Below are 27,656 nucleotides of genomic sequence, written 5' to 3'. Positions count from 1 at the left end.
TCCTTGGCCCAGGAACTTCCATATGCCATTGGCATGACAAAAAAAGGAAAAAAGAAAAGAAAAACTGACTTTTTTTTTGTCTTTTTAGGACTGCACCCGTGGCATATGGAGGTTTCTAGGCTAGGGGTCGAATCGGAGCTGCAACTGCCAGCCTACACTGCAGCCACAGCAGTGCATCCGAGCTGTGTCTGTAACCTATACCGCAGCTCACGGCAATGCCGGATCCTTGACCCACTGACTGAGGCCAGGGATTGAACCTGCATCCTCATGGATACTGGTCAGATTTGTTTCCATTGAGCCACAACAGGAGCTCCAAAACTGACTTTTTTTTGAGGGGGTGTCTTTTTTGTTGTTTTTTAGGCCCACACCTGCGGCATATGGAGGTTCCCAGGCTAGGGGTCTAATTGGAGCTGTTGCTGCCAGCCTACACCAGAGCCACAGCAACACCAGATCCGAGCCGTGTCTGTGACCTACACCACAGCTCACGGCAACACTGGATCCTCACCTCACTGAGCGAGGCCTGGGATCGAACCCGAAACCCCATGGTTCCTAGTCAGGTTCGTTTCCGCTGCACCAAGATGGGAACTCCAAAAGTGACTATTTTTTAGAGTAGTAAGATTGAGCAGGCGATGCAGAGATTTCTCATAATGCCCTTCCCCCCAACACATAGCCTCCCCCATTATCGGCATCCCCCACCAGAGTTGTATGTGTTTGTTATAATTGATGAGCCTGCATTGTCACATCGCAATGACCGAAAGTCCATAGTTGACCCTAGAGTTCAGTGTTAGTGTTGTACAGTCTGTGGATTTGGACAAAGGCAAATGACATTTATCCATCATTATAGAATCATAGAGTATTTTCACTACCCTAAAACCCTCTCTGCTCTGCCTGTTCACTCCTCCTTCCTCATCTTGTCTTTGAATCCAGTTGGTTTCAATAGTAATCTTATTTATTGTTTTTTTTTCAAAAAAGCCTGCCATGATGTTTAAATTTCTTCTTAAACCTTTGCTATGTTGGAGGGTATTTTCCAGCATCCAAATGATTAAGGTTTTACAAATCATTGTTGTAGTGTAAAGTAATGGATTTTGGATTTTATTTAAGATCACAGACGATATATTGAAATTTTTCTGATCAAAATTTTATCAGGAGATTTGTTTTTGTTAATTAGCATTTCATCAATTTTATAGTGATTTCACCTAAACTCCAAAAGAATGTGCACTGTATGTTTTTAGGAGCCATTAAATAAGCCAACATGATAGCATAGTGGTCAGAAAATATTCTATGTATTATTTCAGTCCTTTGATACTCATGGAAACTTATTTGCTGCCCACTTTATGGTTCACTTTGATGAAAGTTCATATGCACTTAGAAGGAATAAACACTCTAGAGCTGGGAGTTGTGTTGTAAAAATGTTAATTAGGTAAACTAATTAATCACGTTCAAGTCATCTACATTTTTACTAGTATTTTTTCCTATCAATTATTGAAAGATAGATATTAAAGAATCTTCCACTATATTCGTGGCTCTATTCTTTTTTTAGTTTGTCTGATTTTATAAAGTATATTTTGAAGCTCTGTTTTGAATTGCATGCATGCCTTCTTGATGAATTAATCCTTTTGTATTAGGAAGTGGCCCTCTTTATCTCTAGAAATACTCTTTTTTTCTTTTTTGTCTTTTCAGGGCCACCCCCTTAGCATATGGAGGTTCCCAGGCTAGGGGTCCAATCTGAGCTGTAGCTGCCAGCCTACACCACAGCCACAACTACACCAGATCCGAGCCATGTCTGTGACCTACACCACAGCTCAAGGCAACGCTGGATCCTTAACCCACTGAGCGAGGCCAGGGATCAAACCCTGGTCCTCATGGATGCTAGTCGGGTTTGTTAACCACTGAGCCACGATGGCAACTCCTCTAGTAACGCTCTTTGACTTAAAGTCTCTTTTGTTCGATAATTATCTAGCCATACCAACTCCCTCAGGCTTAACATTTGCATGATATGTTTTGTTTTCCACTCTTTTACTTTCAACCTGTCTGTGTCTTTATATTGAACAGCATATATTTCATCTTGCTTCTGTATCTAGACTGTCAAACTCTGACATTTAACTGGAATGTTTAGACCATTTTCATTCAGTGTTGTTATAGGATTGGATTTATGTCTCCCAGTTGAATTTGTTATTATCCATTGCGTTGGTTTTTTATTCCTTTGATTTTTCTTTCCTAACCTAAAAAAAACCCCACTTTGTTGAAATATGATTGACATACCAAAAAACTATATATTTAACATACATTTCTTCATGAATTTCACATCTGTGAAACCATCAGAATATATGCCTTAGACCTATCCATTACCATTACCAAAGTTTTTCTCCTTCTGTTTTCTTCTTCTTTCTCTTCCTTCTTCTCCCATTCTTTTTTTTGTTATAAGAACACTTAAGGTCTATATTCTTAGAGTTCCCATTGTCAATCAGCAGGTTACAAACCAGAATAGTATCTGTGAGGACGCAGGTTCAATCCCTGGCCTCACTCGGTGTGTTAAGGATCTGGTGTTGCCTCAAGCTGTGGCATAGGTTGCAGGTGCAGCTCAGATCTGGCATGGCTGTGGCTGTGGCTGTGGTTGTGGTCTGCATCTGCAGATCCAGTTGGACCCCTAGCCTGGGAACCTCCACATGTCGCAGGTGTGGCCCTAAAAAAAAAAAAAAAAAGTTTGATATTTGAAATTGTCTCACAGATCTCGAACTCTTTGTTTAGTCCTTTTCATTCATTTTTCCTCTTTGTTTCAGTTTGAAAATTTCTTTTCCTTTTCTGTCAGTTTCCTGATTTTTTCCTTTGCGGAGTTCAACCTGCCATTAAGGCCGTCAATTGAGTCCTTTATTTGTAATGTTGTATTTTTTTTATTTCTAGCATTTCCATTTGATTCTTTTATAGTTTCTATGTCTCTAAAAATTCCCCATCTCTTGATGCATGTTTTCCAACTTCTTATTAGGTCTTTTAGCATTTCTGTCATATTTATTTAAAACTTCCTGCCTGAGGAGTTCCTACGGTGGTTCAGCAGGTTGAGAACCTGACATGGTGGCCATGAGTATGTGGGTTTGATCCCTGGCTTCACTTGGTGGGTTAAGGAACCAATGTTGCCACAAGCTGTGGCATAGGTCGCAGATGCAGCTCGGATCCAGCATTGCTGTGGCTGTGGCATAGGCCTGTTGCTATACCTCTGATTCAGCCCCTCGCCTGGGAACTTCCAGATGCCACAGGTGCAGCCATAAAAAAAAAAAAAAGAAAAGAAAAAAAAAATTCCTGCCTGAAAGTCTGGCAGAAATCTGGATCAGAAAAATCAGGCTCAGAAATGGCTGTCTGTGTCTATTTACTATTTCTCTTTTGATCATAAATCATATTTTCTTGATGTTTCAAGTATCATGATTTTTTAAATTCAAGCCATTTCGTACAAAATAAAATAGGGAGTGAAGTAATATTTTCTTCCAAGAAGGGGCACTAGAATCAAGGTGCTGAGTTAACATTTGTGTGACTGGGTCTGTGATTTATTTGGTTGACCAGTAGATGAAAGTGTTTTGAGAGTATAATTAGGATTTTTCCCTTCTCTAGGTCTTCGGGATCTGAGTATTGCTAAGATTCTGGAGAATTCTTTGCTTTTTATAGATGATTGGCCCGCTTTCTGAGCCATAGGAGATCTCTGCCACTATTTTACAGCCTGTTGGAATTTTGAGTTGAGTTGTGTTCCATTTGCTCTCTGCTCTTGCCTAAGACTTTCTGTCCCTATCTACCTGGAATTCCTAGAGAAATTTCTCTCAGCTGCCCTTCCCTGCCTCCATCTCTTGGCAGCTGGAAATCCAGAGTACGTCATACTGATTTTTCTCAGCTCTCCTTCTCTGCACTCCTCTTCCATTCAGAGATTGGCCCCACACACTTCAGGCAGTATATCTCCCAGATCAGTCCTGCCTCTTATCCTTTGGCACGTGGCTCCTGAGAATTCAGTGAAATCTGTGGGAAAGCACTGGTGGGTGGGAACAGACTGACTGTGGTTGGGGCTCCTTGAAATTCTAATCCACAATGCCAGTCCACACATGGTTGTTAAAAGGTTTTTATAGTCTCAGTTGGTTTCTCCTTATTCCCAACTTTGGAAGATTCTTTCTCAGCCAGACACTTCACCAGGGGTGAAGCTGTAGGTACCATATCTCCCTCAAACAGCTCATCCCTTTTGGTGTTTTGAACTCAGTTTACTTTGCATCCTCAGCTCTCTGATAGGTTCTAAAGAAACTATAATTTTTAGCTTATCCAGGTTGTTTTGTTGTTAGGGTGAAAATGAGACTCTCTTGTAAATTTTTACATCCTAATCAGAAGCAGACAACATAATCTAATAACATTATTATGTAAATATAAATATATCTTTCAATTTACTTTATCTTCTATTGGTATGCCACAGATCCATTGAAATATCCCACAGCAGTGATGTTGCTGCCAATATATATTTCTGTTTTTTTTATATTACGTATTTTGTTGCCGTAAATAAATATTCAGATTGTTTTGCTCAGAAAGCAATGGATTGAATCAACCAACCAATCAATCAATCAATCCCAGAGTGATTCTGCAGCATACCCCTAAACAAACAAATGAAAATCCATAAAAATAATAACTCCTGGAATTCCTGTGGTGGCACAGTGGGTTAAGAATCTGACTGCAGTGGCTCAGATCATTGCAGAGGTGCAGGTTTAATCCCTGGCCCATTGCAATGGGTTAAAAAGATCTGGTGTTGCCACAGCTATGGCATAGGTTGCAGCTGTGGCTCAGATTCAGTTGTGGGTGTGGCCATCAAAAAATAATCCTTTGGAAAATTCACTTTATTTTACCTCTGACAGTATAAAATTATTTGGATTTAATTTGTGTTCAATTCTGCTGCTTCTGCTGTGTTAATATTGCCAATTCTCTTTTTTCTGTGTTAATGTTTCTTTTACCTTTTACCACAATTTTTAAATTTAGCACTTTGGAGAAATTTATTTTCAGGTGTTTTTTTTTGTTTTTTGTTTTTTGTCTTTTTAGGGCCTAAACATATGGAGATTCCCAGGCTAGGGGTTGAAGCGGAGCTGTAGTCACTGGCCCACACCATAGCCACAGCAACACCAGATCCAAGCTGTGTCTGTGACCTACACCACGGCTCATGGCAATGCCAGATCCTTAACCCGCTGAGCAAGGCCAGGGATCAAACCGACATCCTCATGGATGCTAGTCAGATTTGTTTCCACTGAGCCATGACAGGAGCTCCTCTTCTATTTATTTATTTATTTATGATTTTTATTTTTTCCCATTATAGATGATTTAAAGTGTTCTGTCAGTTTCTACTGTATAGCAAAGTGCCCCAGCCAATTATATATATATATTCTTTTTCCTCACATTATCCTCCATCATGTTCCATCCCAAGTCACTGGGTATTGTTCCCTGTGCTAATACAGCAGGATGTCATTGCTTATGTTTTAGATATAAATTTCATGAGCAGAAACATTTTAGATTTTGCTTTTCAGTTTCATTTGAGGCTTTGGGAAAATTTAAGCCATTTATATTTATTAGTAGAATTTGATGCTTCTTATGACCTTATATATTTATCAAAACTTTATGGAACACCATGATGGAAATAAACATAAGAACAAAGCAAAATCTAATAAGAGACTGTGATAATGGCCACCAACAAAACTTTACCCAGGGGAAATGAAAGAGCAATGTGAGAGAATTAACTCTAGAGAAAAACTGGTTTTAGGTTCTACTCTATTATTCAGTCAAATTTATATGAGACTATGAAACATATGCTTGTTCCTTGTTTCTTTTTATGGCTACAAAGGGGATTCTCTCCCCCCGCCCCCAAGTACTGTTATGAAATATAAAGGAGTTTTCTTGGATCCTGCAGGCATGTACCCTGTTTCTAGAAGAATAATTATATCTTCAAACCAGTTGGATAATTTCAATGTTGTTTCCATATCATTTTTGCCTCAAGGTTGAGGATAAGGCCTGTTACAGAATACTGTTTTGGAGGCCAGTTGAGTGTTTCTGCCCATGAAATGAATAACCTTTTTCAAGTGAATGAAGGCATTCCCATCAAATGGTCAAAATGTTTTCACTTGGGCGGAGGGGCGCCTGAGGAGAGAAAAGTTAAATTATAATTACTTCAGACAATTTGCCTCTGAAAAAGCTGTCTTTTACAAACCTGCTAGCCGGCGGTGTTAATGGGAGGCCTAGAAGGAGAGGGCATCTCAGCCTCTAGCCTTGCTCAGGACAAGAACATCTGGAGCAGGGAATCTGCCGCTGTGTCAGTTAGACAGGATGGTGGAGGGAGTTCTCATGGTGGCTCAGTGCTCATGAACCTGACTAGGATCCATGAGGATGCGGGTTCAATCCCTGGCCTTGCTCAGTGGGTTAAGGATCCAGCGTTGCCCTGAGCAGTGAGGTTGCAGACACGTCTCAAGTCCTGCGTTGCTGTGGCTGTAGTGTAAGTGGCACCTGCAGCTCCGATTCTGATTTGACCGCTAGCCTGGGAACTTCCACATGCCGCAGGTATGGCCGTAAAAAGAAAAAGGAAACAAACAAACAAACAACCCCCCCCAAACAAACAAACAAAAAAACAAAGGGTGGTGGAGAAGGCCTTCTGCCTGGATCTTCAGACCAAAAGCCAAGAACCAGTGAGTGGGGCAGACCTGTCTGTCTTCTGATAGATGCCACAGAGGCTGGCTTGAGAATCCAACCTCAGGACTCAGGATTCCGCTGGGTTTTGAGGCTAGACGGGACACTGGCAGAACTCAGTTACTTTGCAGAGAGCAGCTAGCAGCTTAGACAAGAAAAGGAACCTGGTTTTCTCCAGGCTGTAGCAGAGCTCCCTTTTTCTGGGATGAATGACTCCCCTTTCTCCCCCATCCCTGACCCCCACATTTCTGTCAGCAAGCTGTGGTGGCTGAGCCCCATCTTCTTTACCCTTCTCAACCTCCTCTACCAATTCAACTTAGGGTCACTTGAATGTTGTATTAAAAAGACACCAGGCCTGGCACTGTGGGTTAAGGATCTGGCATTGTTGCAAATATGGTTTGGATCTGATCCCTGGCCCAGGAAACTCCATATGCTGCAGGGCGGCCAAAAACCAACAACAACAAAAAGGGAGTTCCCGCTGTGGCGCAGTGGGTGGATGATCTGGCTTGTCTCTGTGGAGGTGCCGGTTTAGTCCTTGGCTGGGTGCAGTGGGTTAAGAATCTGGTGCTGCTGCAGCTGCAGCGTAGGTTGCAGCTCTGGCTTGGATTTGATCCCTGGCCTGGGAACTTCCATATGCCACAGGTAGGGCTGAAAAAGAAAATAAAAACCAAAACCAATCAAAAAACTCCCAAAGAAACCAAATGGCTGTCCAGCCTTGGAGCCAGCACCAATTTGAACAGTATGGTCACAGTTTATAGTGTGACTGTACGACCCAGTTTGCCTGGAACCCTTTATCCTTGGGGTTTGGGCACAATTCCTAATAGTTTTCCTTGTCACTCTCATCAGTGTCCAGATTTATTCAATAAATGATAGGATCACTCTAACTTTTCATCTCTGACAAGATCCATTCTTTGGCTTATACTGACACCTGTAGGCTTGTGAAATGGCTTTGAAGAAAATGAACATGGAGAAGGCTTTCCCCATCCTCAGTCTCCAGGATTTCAGCTCACCTCCTGAATATACTGGGAACCTGAACTGTGGGGCATGTTCTAGAAAGAGGCCAAAGCAGGGAAACATTTCCACTTGAAGATGCTGTGTACCCTGCGGCCATGAGTGTCCAGGGTTCTAACATTTGGAATAACGCTTTTTTTTTTTTTTTTTTTTTTTTTGCTTTTTAGGGCTGTACCTGTGGCATATGGAAATTCCCAGGCTAGGGGGTGAATCGGAGCTGCAGCTGAGGCCTGTGCCACAGTCACAGCAACGTGAAATCTGCGCTGCATCTGTGACGTACACCACAGCTCACAGCAACATCAGATCCTTAACCCACTGAGCAAGGCCAGGGATCGAACCTGCATCGTCATGGATGCTAGTTGGGTTCGTTACTGCTGAGCCACAACCATCACTCTTGGAGTAATGTTTTGATCACTCCTGTTGTTGACAGGAATCAGCATCAGTTTCAGGTGTAAACAGGAGCCCACCTGGCTCTCTGAGCCATGACAGACGTTGTCTGGGTTGGGGGGCATGATGCTCAGGGCCGATGAGCCATGGGACTGTGGGCCTTCCCAGCTGGGGAGGCTTGGATGGAGAATTTATGCAGGGCAGGGTCAAGGCCCCCAGGCTCATCTGTTGGAGATTAGGTGGTGACCCTGGTTCTCCTGGGACTAAGGAAACATCAACACTGGAGGGAGGTGTGAGCTGGGGTAGCCCAGGGCCTAATGTTCTCATCTCCTTCAGGTGCCATCAGACACCTGGATTCCAATCTGAACATCAAAAACAACACAAGACACTTAAAAAAGAATGAAATCCAGAGGTCACGAAGGCTCTGGGTGGACGAATTTGTGTGCTTGGCTGTCACAATGGTGGATTTGAGACAGATTAACGTGTGGGCTCCTGAGCCCAGCAGCAGCCCTGGGCCAGGGTGGATGGGTGGCTGGGGTGGGGGGGGCTCTTCCTGTCTTTCAGAGGGGCCCCTGTCCCTGCAGAGGCCACCCCCTCCTGCTGCCTCACGGCCCTGAGCCAAGGACTCTCCAGCCCAGAGAAGTGAAAATAGACGGTTGCCAAGATGAGAAAGGAGGCTTGAAAGCGTGTGGGCCCTACACGGTGGAGTAAATCAGGATGAGGAAGGGAAACACAGGATGTCTAACTTCCGGGTATTCATGTAGGATTTTACTGGCGTTCTTGTGTTTGTCTCATTATCTTCAAGATGTTCAGGTTGGACATGTTCTATCCCTGGCAAGACAGAAACCTTGGACTTCGCCAGTTCTTTTCCAAAGGGCTTGCCCGGGATTCTTCCAGACTCTGTGAGAAAATCCCGACCGTGCCCCCTGACCTGCGTCTTGGGAATGTGGGGGCGGAGCGGGCTGCCTTCTGGCTGTCACTGGCTGAATGAACAGACCATAATGAGTCAATTCTCTGCCGTCTGCTATTTAAAACAACGGCTTCCTTCCTGTTTCCTACGCTGCTGACTGAAGCTTCTTCTGTGTTAGGGGGGGAAAAAAAAGAAACTCAGGGCGAAAGTGCGCCCTCGGAGACTGAATGAGCCATACATCTCGCCCGCAGTGGCACAAAAGCTCCTAAGTGTTTTATCTGTACAGATGGCTCTAATTTGGTGGCGCTGGCATGACTCTGTGAGCTAATTTCCCAAATACTTGGTTCATTAAAGTGGAAGAGAAAAAACAACCACCTTCTAAGCCAAGCGAGACTCCCCCCAAGAAACAGAAGTCCTGATTATTTAAGGGCAGGGTCGCTTTTGAGAAGGCAGGAGGGAGAGGGCAGACGTCCCTGGGCCCTGGGTGTTTGTCCCCCACCCCAGGGAAGTCCAGTCACCCCCTGGGAGTGAGCCTCCCCTCCCCACCCCATCCCTGAGGGACGAGTGTGGCCTCTGACAGTGGCCTGCAGTCTCCAGGATGCCAGGTGGGAGCCTAACTCTGGGCTTTTTCTCTGTTTCGCTGACCACGTGGAAGGCATGTTCGGCCAGCAAAGAGTTGAGTGGGGAGTTTAAGAGGCAAAGTAAGGAGGCAAAGCAGCTCCTGCTTTCCCGGGGGATGCTGCGCAGCTGCTGTTGGGGCTTATGGGCACAACTTGGTGGCTCTGGGGGTGACAAGGCAGCTTCCAGTGTGTTCAGAACACAGCATGGGGTATCCGACCTCGCCATCCTGCGGCAGGCACACTGGACCGCTGGACTGAACGCGGATGCCAGAGATGGGTGATCCCCACCCCCACTCAAAGAAGGTGTCATCTCCGCCGCCCCCCCCCCCCCCCTTTAGGCAGGAACATAGAGAACTTATGAGGGTCTTCACTCTGCCCTGGAGGCGCTGTCCACAAAGGGAAAAGGACAGAAAACCTGTATAGGATGAGTTTAAGAAATGGGGAAAGTGTCGTCTCCCAAGCGCAGATACACTCTGTAAATAATCGCACATGTGAAGAAACCAGATGGGCGCCCTCCGCGCATGCGCACGTGCGGGCAGCATGCACGTGTGCACACGGGTGACCACCAAGGCTTTGAGGGTAGGCTGAAACCAGTTTGGGGAAACCCTGTTGGCCAAGAAAAGCCTAGAAAACTTTGTCAAATCTCAAAATATGTAAGAGGTGATTAGAGTGAAATAATCAGATATTTCCAAAGCACATGCTACATACTGTGTGGGGAAGGGCTGAGGGGGTGCTGATGAGGGGGTGGCCATGGGACTAGAGGCAAGATGGCCCTTACACTGAGGGAGGGACACATAGAGACACGTTTGGAGGCCCGGATGGAGCTTGAGCAGCTGAGGGTGGCAGGGAAGGCAGGAGTCAATGACCATCAGGCCCCCTGGGTGCTGAACATGGGGAGCAGCAGGGCCAGTGAGAGGAGGCAAGTTCAATGTCCTTGATTCGAGATTCGGCAGAGTCAGGCAACCTTGTAACCCTAGGGGATGGATGGACTGGGTGCCCGAGACAAGGAGTGTTCTTAGCAGTAAGGAGTGCTGGCCAGGAAGGAAGCAGAGACAATGGAGGAGACAGATGCTGGTGGTGGCGGGGGGATGAGGGGTGGGCACAGAGCCTGCCCAGGGGGGCACATGGCTCAGAGAAGTGGCACAGACCTCACAGCCATGGCCACAGGTCCCTCCTACCTCTGGGCTTGGTTTTGGAAATCTGGACTCAGGGGGCTGGTGGGGACCAGGTGGGTTGGGGAGCATAGGAGTGGGACCAGGTTGGGGACATGGGATGAGGGACATGCATCACCCTGATGTGCTCACCCATGCTCAGACCCCAAGGCCAGCTCCATGGCCCTGCCCTGACTCTGGCTCCTCATTTAAGGGGAGGGGGCTCCCTTTTCTCTTCGGGGAGAGACCAGGAACTTTCTTGGTTCCAGTAGCATGAGAAGGTCGAGCACTTTCGACCAAGACCCTCTCAGAGCCCAAGGCCCTCCTTTTCTCAGGGGCATGGACGTGGACAGAAAGCAGGGAAACTCTCACCCAAATGCCCCCTTGCCAGCTCCTGGGCCACAGGACCCGGGGTGACTCACCAACCTCCTCCACCTCCACCCCCAGCTCCCTCAGGGCACCGAGAACCAAGGCAGCCAATGCACGAGGCGGGACTCCCAAGGACAGGAATTGTTTGGGCTTTGCTCTGCCCTGTGAGCAGTGCTTACCACAGGCTTGACACGGAGGAAATGCTCCAGAAATATTTGATGAAGGAATGGATACGTGGAGGCCCCAGCACCCTTTTAGGGCCCTGTCAAAAATGGAATAAATGTGGAGTTCCCATTGTGACTCAGCAGGTTAAGAACCCAACTAGCATCCACAAGGATGCGGATTCGATCCCTGGCCTCTCTCAGTGGGTTAAGGGTCCGGTGTTGCTGTAAATTGTGGTGTAGGTCACAGATGCAGCTTGGATCCTGCGTTGCTGTGGCTGTGGCATAGACTAGCAACTATAGCTCTGATTGAACCCCTAGCCTGGCAACTTCCAAAGGCATGGGTTCAGCCATAAAAAAAAAAAAGAAAGACATGTGAGCTCCTTTCTCCTCTATCTTCTTTTCTGTCCCCTAATTGTCCTTTCTTTGCTGGCACTTTTCTGTCATCTTGGCCTCACTTTTTCTGTCTACTTGCTCACCCTTCCCCCACTCAGGTCCAGTCTCTCTCTGGGTTGGAGTCTCTCCAGGTTGGGGTCTGGCTCCATGGAGCACTGGGTGCAGGATTCTTACAGGAAGAAGAAAGGAAAGAAGATGGTAGTTTGGACAAAGCAGAATGGCCCAAAGCAGTGGGAGCCTGGAGCCAACAGTCATGAGTGAGAGGGAATCCTTTTTCTGGTCCCACTGAAGGATAGCAGGCTTTACAAGAGAAGAGGACCCATGAGAAGTCTTTGAAGAAGGAAAGAAGGACCACTGGCCCCAAGTGGGATCTCCATCCTTCTCCTCAAATGGATGGGCAGCCATATCCAGATGAAGAGGACCACCTGCTCTACCGTAGGGGCATCCCAGGGTTGGAGGGGGAGGCGAGGAGAGGAGTGGAGGGATGCCATCCCTGTGTGATGGCAGAGAGAGGTAAAGGGAGGGTACAGAGGAACCAGGACCGGAAGGTGAGGAACCAGGACCGGAAGTTAAGGTCCCAGCCACCCTGGAAGTCACGGGCGGGGATGGGCCAGTGGAGGAGCCATCAGGAAAGTCTAAGGCGTGAGCCAACAGCCAGGGGTTGTGTATCCAGGGAAGAGAGGCCAGTCCCAAGAGATGGCTGTGGGTGGGAGGCTCTCGGTCAGGATACCCCCCGCCCCCGAATTCACCAGGAAGGTGAGACCCAGGGGAAAAGCACTACAGTCACAGAGCCCTGGAGACCCTTGCTTCCTTCATGGTCAGGGAGAAGAGAGTGTGGCAGTCTAGCCTGGTCTGGGGGAATGAATGAGGGTGGAGTTAGAATTAGCTCAAAAGAGCAATGAAGCTGGTTGAGTGATTAGGCTGCGTGTCTGTCAGCCACGCTGGTCCCCACAGTCTGAAGAAAGCAGCTTTGTCGCCTACATGACTAATTGGGTATGTGCTGCACAAGCAGTTGTCTGCAGAACTGAGGAAACCTCTGCCCCAAGCTTGTGCTCTGAAGGGGAAGTCCTTGAGTGCCTCAGAGAGGCTGGCCAAGCTCCCGTCTCAGGCACCAGGAGCCAGCACCAAGGAGGCCTGTGGGGTCACTTGGAGGTCACAGGTTTCAGATGGGGCAGCTATAGCTCGGGAGGGGGGGCCTCCCGAACTGCTTCAAACTTACAGGAGCACAAAAGACACCCCACATTTCAAGGGCTTTTAAGCTGCTTTGTGTGGGTGGGCAGAGGGGTGCCCTGGACCACTTGGCCAATTTGGTAAAGCCTACAGATTTCTTCCCAGAAATTAAAAAAAAATTTATTGGAGTATAGTCGACTTACAGTATTGTATTAGTTTCACATGTACAGCAAAGTGAATCAATTTTTTATATCTATCTATCTATCCATTCTTTTTGCCCACATAGGTTATTACAAACTATTGAATAGAACTCCCTGTGCTATACAGTAACCAAGATATGGAAGCGACCTAAATCTCCATCAACAGAGGAGAGGATAAAGAAGATGTAGTACATATACACAATGGAACATTACTCAGCCATAAAAAAGAATGAAAGAATGCCATTTGCAGTCACGGGGATGAACCTAGAGATGATCATATTGAGTGAAGTAAGTTAGAGAAAGGCAAATATTATATGCTGTCACTTATATGTGGAATCTTAAAAAGGATACAAATGAACTTACTTTTAGAATAGGAACGGACTCACAGACTTTGAAGACAAAATTATGGTTAGCGAAGGGGACAGATGGTGGTGGGGTGGCCTGGGGATTTGGGACTGGCATGTCCACACCGAGGTGTATGGAGTGACTGGCCAACAGGGACCAGCTGTAGAGCACAGGGAGCTCTACCCAGTATTCTGTGAAAGAGAATGGCTGGGGAGATCCCATCATGGCTCAGCAGAAAGGAATCTGACTAGTAACCATGAGGACACAGGTTCGATCCTGGCCTCACTCAGTGGGTTAAGCATCCGGCGTTGCTGTGAGCTGTGGTATAAGTCACAGATGTGGCTTGGATCTGGTGTTGCTGTGAGCTGTGGTATAGGCTGGCAGCTACAGCTCCAATTCAACCTCCAGCCTGGGAATCTCCATATGCCGCAGCTGCAGCCCTAGATAGACAAAAAAAAAAAAAAAAAAAAAAAAAAAAAAAAAAAAAATTACATTTTTAATACAATTTTAAAGGTTACTTTCCATTTACAGTTATTACAAGATACTGGCTGTCTTCCCCATGTCGAGGAATACATCCTCAAGCCCATGTTACATCCAGGAGTTGTATCCCCCCCCATTGCCGCCGCCCCCCACACTGTAACCACTAGTTTGTTCTCTACATCTGCCTCATTTTTAATTTTTATTTTTTTTGGCCGCACCCACAGCATGCAGAAGTTCCTGGGCCAAAGATCGAATCCGAGCCACAGCAGTGACCTGAGTCACAGCCGTGACAATGCTGGATCTTTAACCCGCTAAGCCATCAGGAAACTCCTGCCTCACTCTTCCTTTCCTTTCTTTTCCTTTTCCTTTCTTTTCTTCCACCTGTGGCATATGGAAGTTCCCAGGCTGGGGTCAAATTGCAGCTGCCAGCCTATGCCACAGCCACAGCAACTCGGGATCTGAACTGCATCTGTGACCTACACCCCAGCTTGCACCAATGGCAGATCCTGAACCCAGGGAGCGAGGCCAGGGATCCAAGGCCAGGGATTGAACCTGCATCCTCGTGGACACTCTGTTGGGTTCTTAACCTGCTGAGCCACATCGGGACCTCTCTTTTTTTTCTTCTTCTTCTTTTCTTTGCTCTTTTTCTTCTGCCTTACTCTTTCCTTTGAACTGGTTCCCCCCAAACTTCCAACCTGCTTCCTTATCCTCAAATCACAGGGGGTGGTTGCTTCTCATACAGATGACCAGCACAAAGGTAGGGGCAGGGGGAGTTGCAAGGAGAGAGTCAGGGGAGTGTTTTTTTTTTTTTTTTTTTTTTCTTTTGTCTTTTTTTTGGTTGTTGTTGTTGTTGTTGTTATGGTTGCTATTTCTTGGGCCGCTCCCACGGCATGTGGAAGTTCCCAGGCTAGGGGTCCAATCAGAGCTGTAGCCGCCGGCCTACGCCAGAGCCACAGCAACGCGGGATCCGAGCCGCGTCTGCAACCTACACCACAGCTCACGGCAACGCCGGATCGTTAACCCACTGAGCAAGGGCAGGGACCGAACCCGCAACCTCATGGTTCTTAGTCGGATTCGTTAACCACTGCACCACGACGGGGACTCCAGGGGAGCGTTTTATTTAGGGTTAGATAATGTTAGAACAGAGGGAAGGAACTCGTTCTGCCCCAGGGGTGCTCCTCGCCCCCACCGCACTCTAAAAACATCACCCCACATCAAGACAGCAGACAAACCCCTGTGAGACAGGCTTCAGAGTTTTATTTTGAAAGTTGCTCCCCCTGTTCCTCCTCCCACTGCTCTTCACCTCAACCTCATCCAAGGTTTTACATAAGAAAGATTTGTTGTCCTTGTTCTCATTAGTAATTTTTTTTTTTTTTTAAGAAAAATGAGCTCAAAAAGGAGGAGAGGTGTGCATGGAAGAAGGTCTCTAGGCTGGACTAGCGAGGCAAGGAAGGCAAGGTACCTTCACTTCATTCTCACAAACGTCCTCATAAATAAGGCCGATTTCAACGGACCGCTATAAATAACATCTGATGTTCCTGCTCAGGACTTTCAGGCGCTCAGGTGATCGCCTGGAACAAGTGGCCCCCTGGCCCTGCCCTGCTGGCTCACTGCCCTGTTACCTAAGCCTCCCTGTTTTCAGAGGTTGTTTTCTGCCTCTCACTCGGTCTGTGTGCACGCCAGACCCTCCTTGGCTCGGCCCCGGGGCCACCCCCGCCCCGGGCGGTCTTGGGGGACCTGCCCCTTGGTGGGAGGACACCTGTTGGAGAGGCGGCTGGCGACCGGTTTCCTTCCTCGGCAACGCATAGGCCCACGGCCTCGCAGATGTGCTCTCTGGGTTTGTTTTGATAGCTTGCTTTTAAAACAGTTCGTGTCCACCAACTGTTCAGATAAGACTCTTCCAAGGAGCCAGCAACTGTGATTATTTTTGTGCTGTTTACCCTGACAAGCAGGGCCCCGCTGGGAACTACGGGGCTGGGGGGCGTCCCCTTTCTTGCCGTTCTTGGGAGCCCTGCGTTCCGGGGCGGGGGGGGGGGGAAGAGGAGGGGACAGCATCAAATGGAAGCCACGGGAATGTGGGTGTTCTTGGCCTTGGTCATCCCCACGCGGAGCCAGACCTTTTCACAATCACCACTGGAAACTCTTTTTTTAATAAGATGCCTGCCTGCCTGCCTTTTCTTTTCTTTCTTTCTTTCTTTTTCTTTCTTTTCTTTTCCTTCCTTCCTTCCTTCCTCTTTCTTTCTTTCTCTTTCTTTTTCTCTCTCCTCCTTCCTTTCTTTTCTTTCTCTCTTTTCTCTGTCTCTGTCTCTCTTTCCCACCCTGTTGCACATGGAGTTCCCAGGCCAGGGATGAAATCCAAGCCTTGGTTGTGACCCACAGCAACACCGGATCCTTAACCCACTGTGCCGGACCAGGGATCGAGCCTACATCCCAGCTCTCCAGAGATGCCGCTGGCAGATCCTGTTGCAGCACAGCGGGAACTCCACCCCCAGGAAGTTTTCATACAGGCTTGTACAGGGATGTAGGGAAGGCCTTGCTCGGGGGTTGAGCTGAACTCCAAACTCTCCCTCGAATGCCCCAAACCTTCCAGTCCTAAAAGCAACTTCCCGGGTGCCTCACCTCCCAGGTGCCCCTGCCGTTTTCGGAGTGTGTAGAAGGCACCCACTGCTCCCCAGGCACCCAAACCACCCCCTGACTTTCCTGTCCTTTACCCTCCAAAGTCAGGGGTTTGCCAACCTGGTTGATTTTCTTCCCTCGCATCACCCCCCACCCCCGGCTTCCACCCACAGGTGCCCCTCACTGGTCCTTTGCACGGTGGCAGGAACTTTCCATCACCGTTCGCAGCATCTTCCCTTCTCTTCTGTGGTACCCTCATACCGTTGCTAGGCTCAGCTTCTTAAAGCTGTTCCCTGTTGTCACTTACCTGCGCAAAACCCCTTAGCTGCTGCCTGCTGCGTGCAGAGTGGAGTGACAGCACCCCGTCTGCTGTCCCAGGCCCTCCGAGATCTGGTGCCAGCCTAACCTTTGCCCCTGATCTCTCTCTCTGCTCCTCCCTACAGCTGTCTTGTCAAGCTCACAAGCTCTCCAGCAGGGGTGGTGCCAGAGACTGCCCCTCCCTTGAGAGACTCCATGAATGGGCTTGGTGGAGTTGTGTAGCCTGTGTGACTAGAGGGACTCTGGACCTTTGCATGTGCTGCTTCCTTGTTCTGGATCTGTCCTCCCCAGCTACACTTGCCAAAACCAAATAGTTTTTCAAATGTCACCTGGATCTGTCCTCCCCCAGCTACACTTGCCAAAATCAAATTGTTCTTCAAATGTCACCTCTTCCGCCATGAAGCCTTTGGTGATTGGCATTGCTTGATATGGATCTCTGAAAAAAATTGTATCTTACAGTTGATAATTGCCGTTGCATTTATGTCAGGCTTTGTTTAGAATGCATATCTCCATAAGGATAGAGACTCTTTATTACTTTTGTGTATTTCAGGTTTTTTTGTATTTTTCTTTTTTACTTTTTTTCTTAGGGCTGCATCTGTGGCATATGAAAGTTCCCAGGCTAGGGGTCAAATAGGAGCTGCAGCTGTAGCCTACGCCACAGCCACACCAGATCTGAGCTGCATCGGCCACCTACACCACAGCTCTTGGCAACATCAGATCCTTAACCCACTGAGCAAGACCAGGGATCGAACCTGCATCCTCATGGGTACTAGTTGAGTTCTTAACCTGCTGAGCCACAAGGGGACCCCCCCTATTTATTTTTTTTTAAATGAAAAACAAAAACTAAAAAAAAAAAAAAAAAAAAAAAAAAGGATACAGTCCCACTGGATAGAAATCCAGAACTCTTACCAAAAAATGGCTGTCTAAACATGTTTGTAAGGATCCTAAGGTACATCCCATAATCTCCAATCCAGAGCAGTCACCTGCATTATCACAGGACAGCCCCCCACAAAGGGCCATCAGGTCAAATTGGCCACTTTTGTCCAGCGAAAGAGCAGGAGGATGAGATTTGGGTGCCCAGGAGCCAGTTGTGTAACTTACGCCAACTAAGTTCATTTACAAGTGCAAGTTTGGGACGGCCTGCCCCTGGGAAGGCAGGGTTGCCCATTGGTCAGAGGTGCCCTGGGTTGAGCCTGATGTGAGTGGAGAACCCCTGGGAGCACCAGGTGCTGGGCGCCTGAGCCTTAGCCGAGCCCATTGATCTGCAAGGCCCGATGCAGCTCTGACACTGAGTCTGACTCAGCTGGCAGCCGCGGGCCTGGGTTGCTGGGGAAATGCTGCCGGCACATTTATTCTGGGTTTGGATATTTAAAGAGCTGGGCGTGTTGCATGACATTTCGGAAGTGTTTGGGGAGGGTGGGGGTGGCGGACCAGGCTTTTTTTTTTCTTTCAACCATTATAGATATCCTGTTCTGATCTCTGGGTCCACAAAGAGTCATTTTCTTCCCCTAAGAATCTGACGTGGGTCCCGTCCATTGTGTCTGCCTGGCTGGCCCCGGGCCGCATAGCCTGGCAGGAAGCAGGTGGCCTGAGGTGGGACACAAGCCCAGCCCCCCACGCTGGCCTTGTCCCCATCTGAGTGCCACCCTGCCCCTCCTGGAAGAAGAGTTTGGCAGTGGCCTCCCCCAGGGACCTGGAAATGGGAGCAGAGCGGTGGTCTGGTTCCCCAGGGCACGGGGGCCACCATGGCATCTTCCATCTGGGGTGACACTGTGTGGAACCATGGGGCCCTCAGGGTGGCAGCACCGGGCCCCCCGGGGGGAGAAGCTGGGAGCACAGGCTTCCTCTTCCGTGCTGGCTGTTCACACTGGCTCAGGAAACTCCTGGCTGAAAGCAGGGACTTTGTTTTCAACTGTCTGCGTCATTTTGACTACTTGAATGGCCACTTTGGGCTGCTTTTAGGAAGGTGGTTTGCTTTTGTCACTTTTCTCCCTCAGGATGTTGTTGCCAATAGACTTCCTCCCAGGCTCTGTCTGCTTGCCCTTGTTTTCCTTTCCAAACGCGCCCAGAGAAATCTTCCAGAACGGAGGCCCCATTGGTGAACGGCCCCTGTGATGCGGTGAGCAGGTGCGGTGTAAATTTTCTCTGCTGACATTTATTGTTTTCGTCACTGCTCACTGGGGTCATTTTGTCCACATGCTCATTATAGCACATTTGAGAAAGAGAGGAAATAAATATGGGTGATAAAGGAGAAACATTAGTATCACCCGTAGTTCAGTGCCAAAGATCTGCACTTTGCATTCCGGTGTTATTTTTTTGTGTGTGTTTTGGTTGTTTTTTGGCTGTTTGTTTTGTTTTGTTTTGGTAAAACTAGGCTCATCCTGCATACATGGTGAAGGAACTGGCCTTCCGCACGCAGCACTGTAGCCTTAGCGATGTCCCTCGACCTTGATGTCTTGGGGGCCATAGTTTGTAAGCCTCTGTGGCTCTCCATGGGCCCTGCCCCTAGCAAAGCGATATCCAAGATATTAGCCCACAGCCAGGAGGAAAGCAGGGCAGGAAAACGACGCAATATAATCTGAGGGTGTTCAGAGAACCTAGATGGGTGCGATTGTGCGTGACTTTTATTCCGTTATCGTTATCTTCTTTTTCATCTGGAGTTTGCATGTTTTTCCATAACAAACCCAGGAGCAGAGGCTGGTAATGTCATGATCGGAGGTGGAGGTGGGCTGTGCTCGGTCCTACCTTCAAACCAGGTGAGTTGCTTGGCCGCCCTGGCCCTCAGTTTTCTCGTCTCTAAAACCTGGACGATGATGCCACCTACTGCACAGGTAGGTCTTGAAGATCAGATGTAGATGAAGCCACGCAGAAGCCCAGTGAAGACTCCAGAATGGGAACCATTGAGGCTTTACAGTATCATTGTACACATCCTAAAAGTTATGGGGTTACAGGCTGAATTATGTCCCCCAAATAATTCTCTGTTGACATCCTAACCCCCAGGACCTCCGAATGTGGAAGTGTTTGCAGTTGGGGTCTCCTTTTTTTCTTTTTAGGGCTGCACCCATGGCATATGGAAGTTCCCAGGCTAGGGGTCGAATCAGAGCTGCAGCTACCAGCCTACACCACAGCCATAGCAACACAGGATCCAAGCCACAACTGTGTCCTATACACAGCTCGAGGCCACACCTTAACCCACAGAGCAAGGACAGGATCAAACCCACATGCTCATGGATATTAGTTGGGTTCTTTTTTTTTTTTTTTTTTTTTTTTTTGTCTTTTGTCTTTTTGTTGTTGTTGTTGTTGCTATTTCTTGGGCCGCTCCTGCGGCATATGGAGGTTCCCAGGCTAGGGGTTGAATCGGAGCTGTAGCCACTGGCCTACGCCAGAGCCACAGCAACGTGGGATCCGAGCCGCGTCTGCAACCTACACCACAGCTCACGGCAACGCCGGATCGTTAACCCACTGAGCAAGGGCAGGGACCGAACCCGCAACCTCATGGTTCCTAGTCGGATTCGTTAACCACTGCGCCACGACGGGAACTCCTTAGTTGGGTTCTTAACCTGCTGAGCCACAAGAGGAGCTCCCTGGAGTTGGGGTCTTGATAAGGGTAATTGTGTTAAAATGAGGTCCCTGGGGTGGACCCTAATCCCTTGTGACGGGTGATGTTATGACAAGATTTGATTAGGACGCAGATACACACAGAGGAAGACGGTGTGAGGACATGGGGAAGGCGGCCGTCTACAGGCCAGAGAGAGGGGCCTCAGAAGCCACCAATCCTGCTGACACTCTGGTCTCAGACTTCCGGCCTCTCACCTGGGAGAAGGTAAGTCCTGTTGTTTAAGCTGCCCAGCCTGTGGTGCTCTGTTATGGTGACCCGAGGGAACGAGCCCCATTCCTTACCGGGAATATCTGTGTCATCTCTCTGTCACTGTTGTTCATGGTCTGAATTTCCACCCTGAGATCCTTACCATCTAAGTGCAATACTAAGAGACCTCACACACCCGTTTTTTTTTTTCTCTTCCCCCTTTTTCGGCCACACCCATGGCATATGGATGTTCCCAGGCGAGAGATCGAATCCAAGCTGTAGCTGCAACCTATGCCACAGCCGTGCAATGCCAGGTTCTTTAACCCACTGCACTTGGCCAGGGATCAAAACCAGCAACACCACAGAGAGAAGCTGGATCATTAACCCACTGCACCGCAGTAGGAACTCCCCCCCCCTTTTTAAAAAATTTTGTTTTTATTTGTTTTATTTATTAAATTTTTTTAATTATTTCCCCAATACATTTTTTTTCTACTGTACAGCATCGTGACCCAGTTACACATACATGTATACATTCTTTTTTCTCACATAATCATGCTCCATCATAAAAGGCATCCAAATAGGAAGAGAAGAGGTAAAACTGTCACTGTATGTTTTTCTTTTTCTTTTTTTCTTTTTTAGCCACCCTCACGGCATATAGAAGTTCTTGGGCTAGGAATCAAATCCGAGCTGCATCTGTGACCTACACCACAGCCCCGACAATGCTGGATCCTTAATCCACTGAGCCACAGCGGGAACTCTGAGATCTCAGAGACCTCTGGTGCATCTCGTCCAAGCAGGACACAGTCCAGTTGTCCTTCTCCGCTCCTGGATCCCTTCATCTTCCCAGGTGCCTGGTGTCCTGGGCATGTCCTTGGGAGCCTCAGGCTCAAGCCTCCTCAGGACTGAGTTTCCTCAGATGGTGACTCTTGACTCCCTCAGCCATTTTCCCATCCAAGATGCCCCCACTTGAAGGTGTGTCTGCCCTTAAATGAGGTGTTTTTTTTTTTTCAATTCTCCAAATACCACCTAGAGAATGTGTACCTGTATGCTTACCACCTCTTCCCCTAGGGTAGGATTTTTTTTTTTTTGCATGTTTAACTTTATTTTTGTAGTTCTGCAAACTAATTAAAAAAAATATATACATATATAGTCTTCACTTTTGGCTGCCCCTCAGTCTATGGAGTTCCCAGGCCAGGGAACAGAACCAAGCTGCAGTCAAGACCTAAGCTGCAGCTGTAGCAATGCCAGATCCTTAACCCACTGTGCTGGGCTGGGGATCAAACCTGCATCTCAGTGCTCCCAAGATGCCACCAATCCCCTTGTGCCACAGTGGTAAACTCCTGATTTTTAAAAAATCTTATTGAATTAGAGTCAATTTACAATGTTGTATTAATTTCTTCTGTACAATGAAATAGCTCAGTTATATATATTCTTTGTCTTGTTTTTTCCATTATGGTTTATCCCAAGACACTGAATATAGTTCCCTGTGTTCTGCGGTAGGACCTTGTTGTTTATCCATCCTAAATATACTAGTTTGCATCTGCTAACCCCAAACTCCCAATCCTTCCCTGCCCTCCCCCTCCCCCTTTGCAACCACAAGTCTGTTCTCCATGTCTGTGGGTCCATTTTTGTTTTATAGATAGGTTCATTTGTGCTACATTTTAGATTCCACATATAAGTGATATCATATGGTATTTGTCTTTCTTCTTCTGACTTCCTTAACTTAGCATGATAATCTCTAGTTGCATCCGTGTTGCTGCAAATGGCTTTATTGTGTTGTCTTTTTCATGGCTGAATAGTATTCCATTGCTTATATGTACCACATCTTCTTTATCCATTCCTCTGTTGACAGACATTTAGGTTGTTTCCATGTCTTGGCTATTGTGAATAGTGCTGCAGTGAACACAGGGGTGCATCTACCTTTTTGAATTATAGGTTTGTCTGCCCAGGAGTGGGATTGCTGAATCATATGGCAACTCTATTTTTTGTTTTTTAAGGAACCTCCATAATGTTTTCCACATCCAGGAATGCTCATACCTCTTTGAGATTGTGCTTTCAAGTCTTTTGGATAATTCCACAGAAGTGGACTGCAGGGTGGGATGTTGAAGACGTTGAGAGGGGCTTGCTGGGGGATGTGTGTGCAGTGCTTTCCCAGGTTACAAAAGCATAGCTATCCTGGCACTGAGAGCACAGTGAGGATATTATTGTCTTTGCAAAGTGGAGGCCAGATTTCTCCTTGGCCAGGGGGTTAACCAGGGTACCTCATCTGCTAAGTCACCCCCTCTGCATCCCTATTTTCTCAGGAGACAGTCTTATAAATCTGGCTAATAACTCCCATTTCATTTCTCCAAACTCCATTAGAGGGAAATTATAATGAAGCTCAAATAACTTGCCAGGTTATACATGGGAAAGACCTTTGGCTTTTAAAAAACACATTTTAGATGGCTGGATTAATCTCGTGGCACATTACAATATGGCCCTGCTGAAGTTTGCAGGAGATTCCTGGCACTGCAGCATTGTGCATTACACAGTGCTGCCAAGGAGCATGAATTATCTTTACAGGAAGAGGTAGGAATTAATATGTCAGATGGAAAAGGCCCACTGGCCATGCCTGATGAAAGCCCAGGACCCTTGTTTCTTGTCAGGGTTCTGCAAGGTTGGAGTCATAATCATACAACTCAAGACCCAGTACCCTTGGCTGGCCCCTGTTAAGGAGGGCACCAGGGCAGAGCAACAGAGAATTTATGCACTGCCCCTCTCCATCTGGCCCTGCTCACCCACAGCCTTGGGAAGAGGCACTCACCTCGATGCTTGATTTATGGCAGGCATGTTGAAAAAAAACAAGCTGACTTCATTCCCTTTATTACCTTGCCGGCACAGCAAGTTAATTAAAAAAAATATGATAGCTGCTTTGTGCTCACTTAAGAGGTTGATTTGTAATGTAAATATATGCATTTGTATGGTACATACATTAATATATAAGTAATAATAAGGATGATAGTACCTATGACTAAATGAGCTCCAGAACCTGGGGAAGGAGTTATACACAGATTATTTATAACCCTGCCAAGCCACATTATTCAGTTCATTTTATTGATGGAGAAGCTGAGGCTCAGAGTGGTTAAGGAGCTTGCCCAAGGTCACATAGCTGATATATAATGGGATTCAACCTAAGTTATAAGATAGGTTTCGTGGCAGGGTGAACTGCAGCTTCTCTTTTCACACTCAGCCCCAGTCCCACCATTTGCCTCTGCTTAATCCCCAGCAAAGTCAAGGGAGAAGTTTGGGCACAAGGGAGAAGCAAGATCGACAAATCCACATAGCTGGGGAAAACGTGCCTCTTCCATTGGAAAATTTCAGGTGGTTCTATCCATACTGTAGGGTCCAGAGAAACAGAAAGGAGGCCTCGGAGAGAGGAAGACACTCCCCCAACTCCATACTCAATTCTTTTGCCTTTTTTTTTTAAGGGCCACACCCATGTTATATGGAGGTTCCCAGGCTAGGGGTTGAATCAGAGCTGTAGCTGCTGGCCTATGCCACAGCCCACAGCATCACAGGATAGGACACACAACTGTGACTTACACCACAGCTAATGGCAACACTGGATCCTTAACCCACTGAGTGAGGTCAGGGATCAAACCTGTATCCTCATGGATACTAGTCAGATTTGTTTCTGCTGGGCCATGATGGGAACACCCAGGCTCACTTCTTGCCCCCAGACTGACATCTTCCCAGGTGACACAGAAAGATGTGTTCTTGTCCTTGGGCCTCTAGAGGAACTTCCCCAGTGCACTGGGGATGATGATAAAATTGCAGAACTTACCTTACTTCTCTAAGTGCTGTACACATACTGACTGTGAGTGCCCATGGCCCTCCTAGGCAGTTATTGTTGTTGACATCACTGAAGAGTTGAGGAAACAGGCACAGACATATTAGGTGACTCAGCCATAATCCTATGGCACATGGGGGCAGAGGTTGATCTCTGAATGCTGAGGGTGTGCCTCCAGAGCCCATGGTGAACATGTGGTTCCAGGATCAGGACATTCTAGACTCTTCTGTCATAAAGAGTATCATGTGTGAGACAAGGCAAAAGAGGGGCAAACATGTATGTCTTTCTTGCCCTCCTTTCTTTCAATGCCATCTTCTTGGAAATGGTAAGGAACATACCTGATGCTGTAAGAACAAAGTAATCTAGAGGCACAATGTATTGTAAATCCTAAAAAACCAGACACTTCACAGAAAACAACCATGCTGTGCTATAAACATACATTCAATTCATATTACTAAAAGAAGCCCTGCTCTAGGGCACATGGAACTCTGCTCAGTATTCTATAATAACCTCTATGGGAAAAGAATCTGAAAAAGAATGGATATATGTATATGCATAACTGATTCATTTTGCTGTACACCAGCAACTAACACTGTCAATCAACTCTACTCCAATAAAAAAAGAAAAGAAACCCTAACTTCCAGGTCTTTCCCAAATTACTTTACATTCATTTCCTCAGCTGGTTCTTGCTTTACTATTATTGGCTTATAGTGGTGATTTTTTTTCTAGGAAGAGGAACATTCTGTCCCAAGAGAACTTCATAACTCCCTAGAAGGCTGAAACTGTGAGAACTTTGAAAATGACAGTTTCTCTCTATGAAATCCCTGGGGAGTGAGGCTTGGGTAGGGGGGTGGGGAAGAGAAAGAGTGAGAAACTGTAAAATCCTACCTCAGAGGATGTCAGACTTAATACTGGAAGCCAGGCAGCTCTGTTCAGACTTCATCTCTTCTTTAACTTTTCATTTTGAAGTAACTATAGGGTCACTGGAAGCTCAAAGGATAGTAGAGAGAGGCCTTGTGTACCATTTATCTGGTTTCCTCCAAAGGTAGCATCTTACATAACAACAGAATGATGTGGAAATTGGGAGGTTGCCCTGGGTACAGTTGTATTATACATCAGTGCTATCTTATCATACGTGTACTTTTGTGTAAATGGCCCAGGAGATGAGATCCAGAACTATCTACTCACCACCAGGATTTCTGTCCTCCCCCTCATCATTCCTATCCCTGGGAAACCATGTATCTATTCTCCATCTCTTTCACTTCATCATCATCATCATCATTTTTTTTTCATAGCTGTACTTGTGGCATAAGTAAGTTCCCAGGCTGGGGGTTGAATGAGAGTTGCAGCTGCAGCCTGTGCCATAGCCATGGCCACACCAGATCTGGGCCACATCTGCAACCTACACCACAGCTTGCAGCAATGCCAGAACTTAACCCACTGATGGAGGCCACATCCTCACAGAGAAAATATCGGGTCCTTAACCTGCTAAGCCACATGGGAATTCCCATTTCATCATCTTGAAAATGTTATTTAAGTAGAACCATAGACTAATGGAATTGTTGGTATGTTAGGGGTGAAGTCTGCCTTTTTATTTTTTATTTTCTGTCCGTTCCCTTTGTTTTTATTTTTCTGTCTTACTAATGGTTACCTGAACATTTTCCTTAGATTTCCATTTCAATTTTTCTATAGTGTTTCTGAGTGTATCTCTTTATGTAACTGTTTCAGTGATTGCTCTGGGTGTTATATTATGCATACATAATTCATAGTAGTTTATTGCTGTTGACTGTTTTTTTATTACTCAATGAATTTTATTACATTTATAGGTGTACAACAATCATCACAACCCAGTTTTATAGCATTTCTATCCCAAACTCCCAGCTCATCCCCCTATCCCCCCAAATCTGTCTCATTTGGAAACCATTATGTTTTTCAAAGTCTGTGAGTCAGTATCTGTTCTGCAAAGAAGTTCACTGTGTCCTTTTTTTAGATTCCACATATAAGTGATAGCATATGATGTTGGTGTCTCATTGTATGACTGACTTCACTCAGCATGATAATTTCTAAGTCCATCCATGTTGCTACAAATGCCGTTATTTCTTTCCTTTTAATGGCTGAGTAATATTCCATTGTGTATATGTACATATCTTATTGATCCACTCCTCTGCTGATGGACATTTACGTTGTTTCCATGTCTTGGCTATTACAAATAGTGCTCATGTCTTGGCTATTACAAATAGTGCTGCAATGAACACTGGAGTATGTGTGTCTTTTCAAGTCATGGTTTTCTCTGGATAGATGCCCAGGAGTGAGATTGCTGAATCAAATGGTAATTGTATTTTTAGTTTTCTGAAGACTCTCCATACTGTTTTCCACAGTGGTTGCACCAATTGACATTCCCACCAACAGTGTAATAGGGTTCCTTTTTCTCCACACCCTCTCTAGCACTTACTGTTTGTAAATGTTTTGATGATGGCCATTCTGGCTGTTGTAAGGTGGTACCTCCTAGTGGTTTTGATTTGCATTTCTTTAATAATGAGTGATGTTGAACATCTTTTCATGTGTCTGTTGGCTATCCAGATGTCTTCTTTGGAGAACTGTCTGCTTAGATCTTCTACCCATTTTTTGATGGGGTTATTTGTTTTTTTGGTATTGAGCTATAGGAGATGTTTATAAATTTTGGAGATTAATCCCTTGCCAGTCAATAATTTGAAAATATTTTCTCCCATTCTGTGGGTTGTCTTTTCATTTTGTTTAGGGTTTCTTTTGCTGTGCAGAAATTTTTAAGTTTAATTAAGTCCCATTTGTTTATTTTTGTTTTTATCATCATTACTCTAGGAGGTAGATCTGAGAAGATATTCCTGTGGTTTATGTCAGAGAGTGTTTGGCCCATGTTTTCCTTTAAGAGTTTTATAGTATCTGGTCTTATATTTAGGTCTTTAATCCATTTTGAGTTTATTTTTGTGTATAGTGTTAAGAAGTGTTCTAATTTCATTCTTTAACTTATAACTGTCCAGTTTTCCCAGCACCACTTATTGAAAGGGCTGTATTTTCTCCATTGTATATTCTTGTCTCCTTTGTCATAGATTAGTTGACTGTAGGCCGATGTTGAGTATTTACCAGTTTGAGTAACGTGCTGAAACTTGACTTACCATTTAATCCCTTTACCTCCCTTGTTTATAATATAATTGCTCTAAGCATTTCCTC

This window comes from Sus scrofa, chromosome 10 (assembly GCF_054392235.1).
Source record: "Sus scrofa isolate SSC_HxYL_T2T_F1_AM1 chromosome 10, Sscrofa_HxYL_maternal_Yorkshire_Landrace_v2.0, whole genome shotgun sequence".
Lineage (NCBI taxonomy): Eukaryota > Metazoa > Chordata > Mammalia > Artiodactyla > Suidae > Sus > Sus scrofa.
This window is presented reverse-complemented; position numbering follows the sequence as displayed.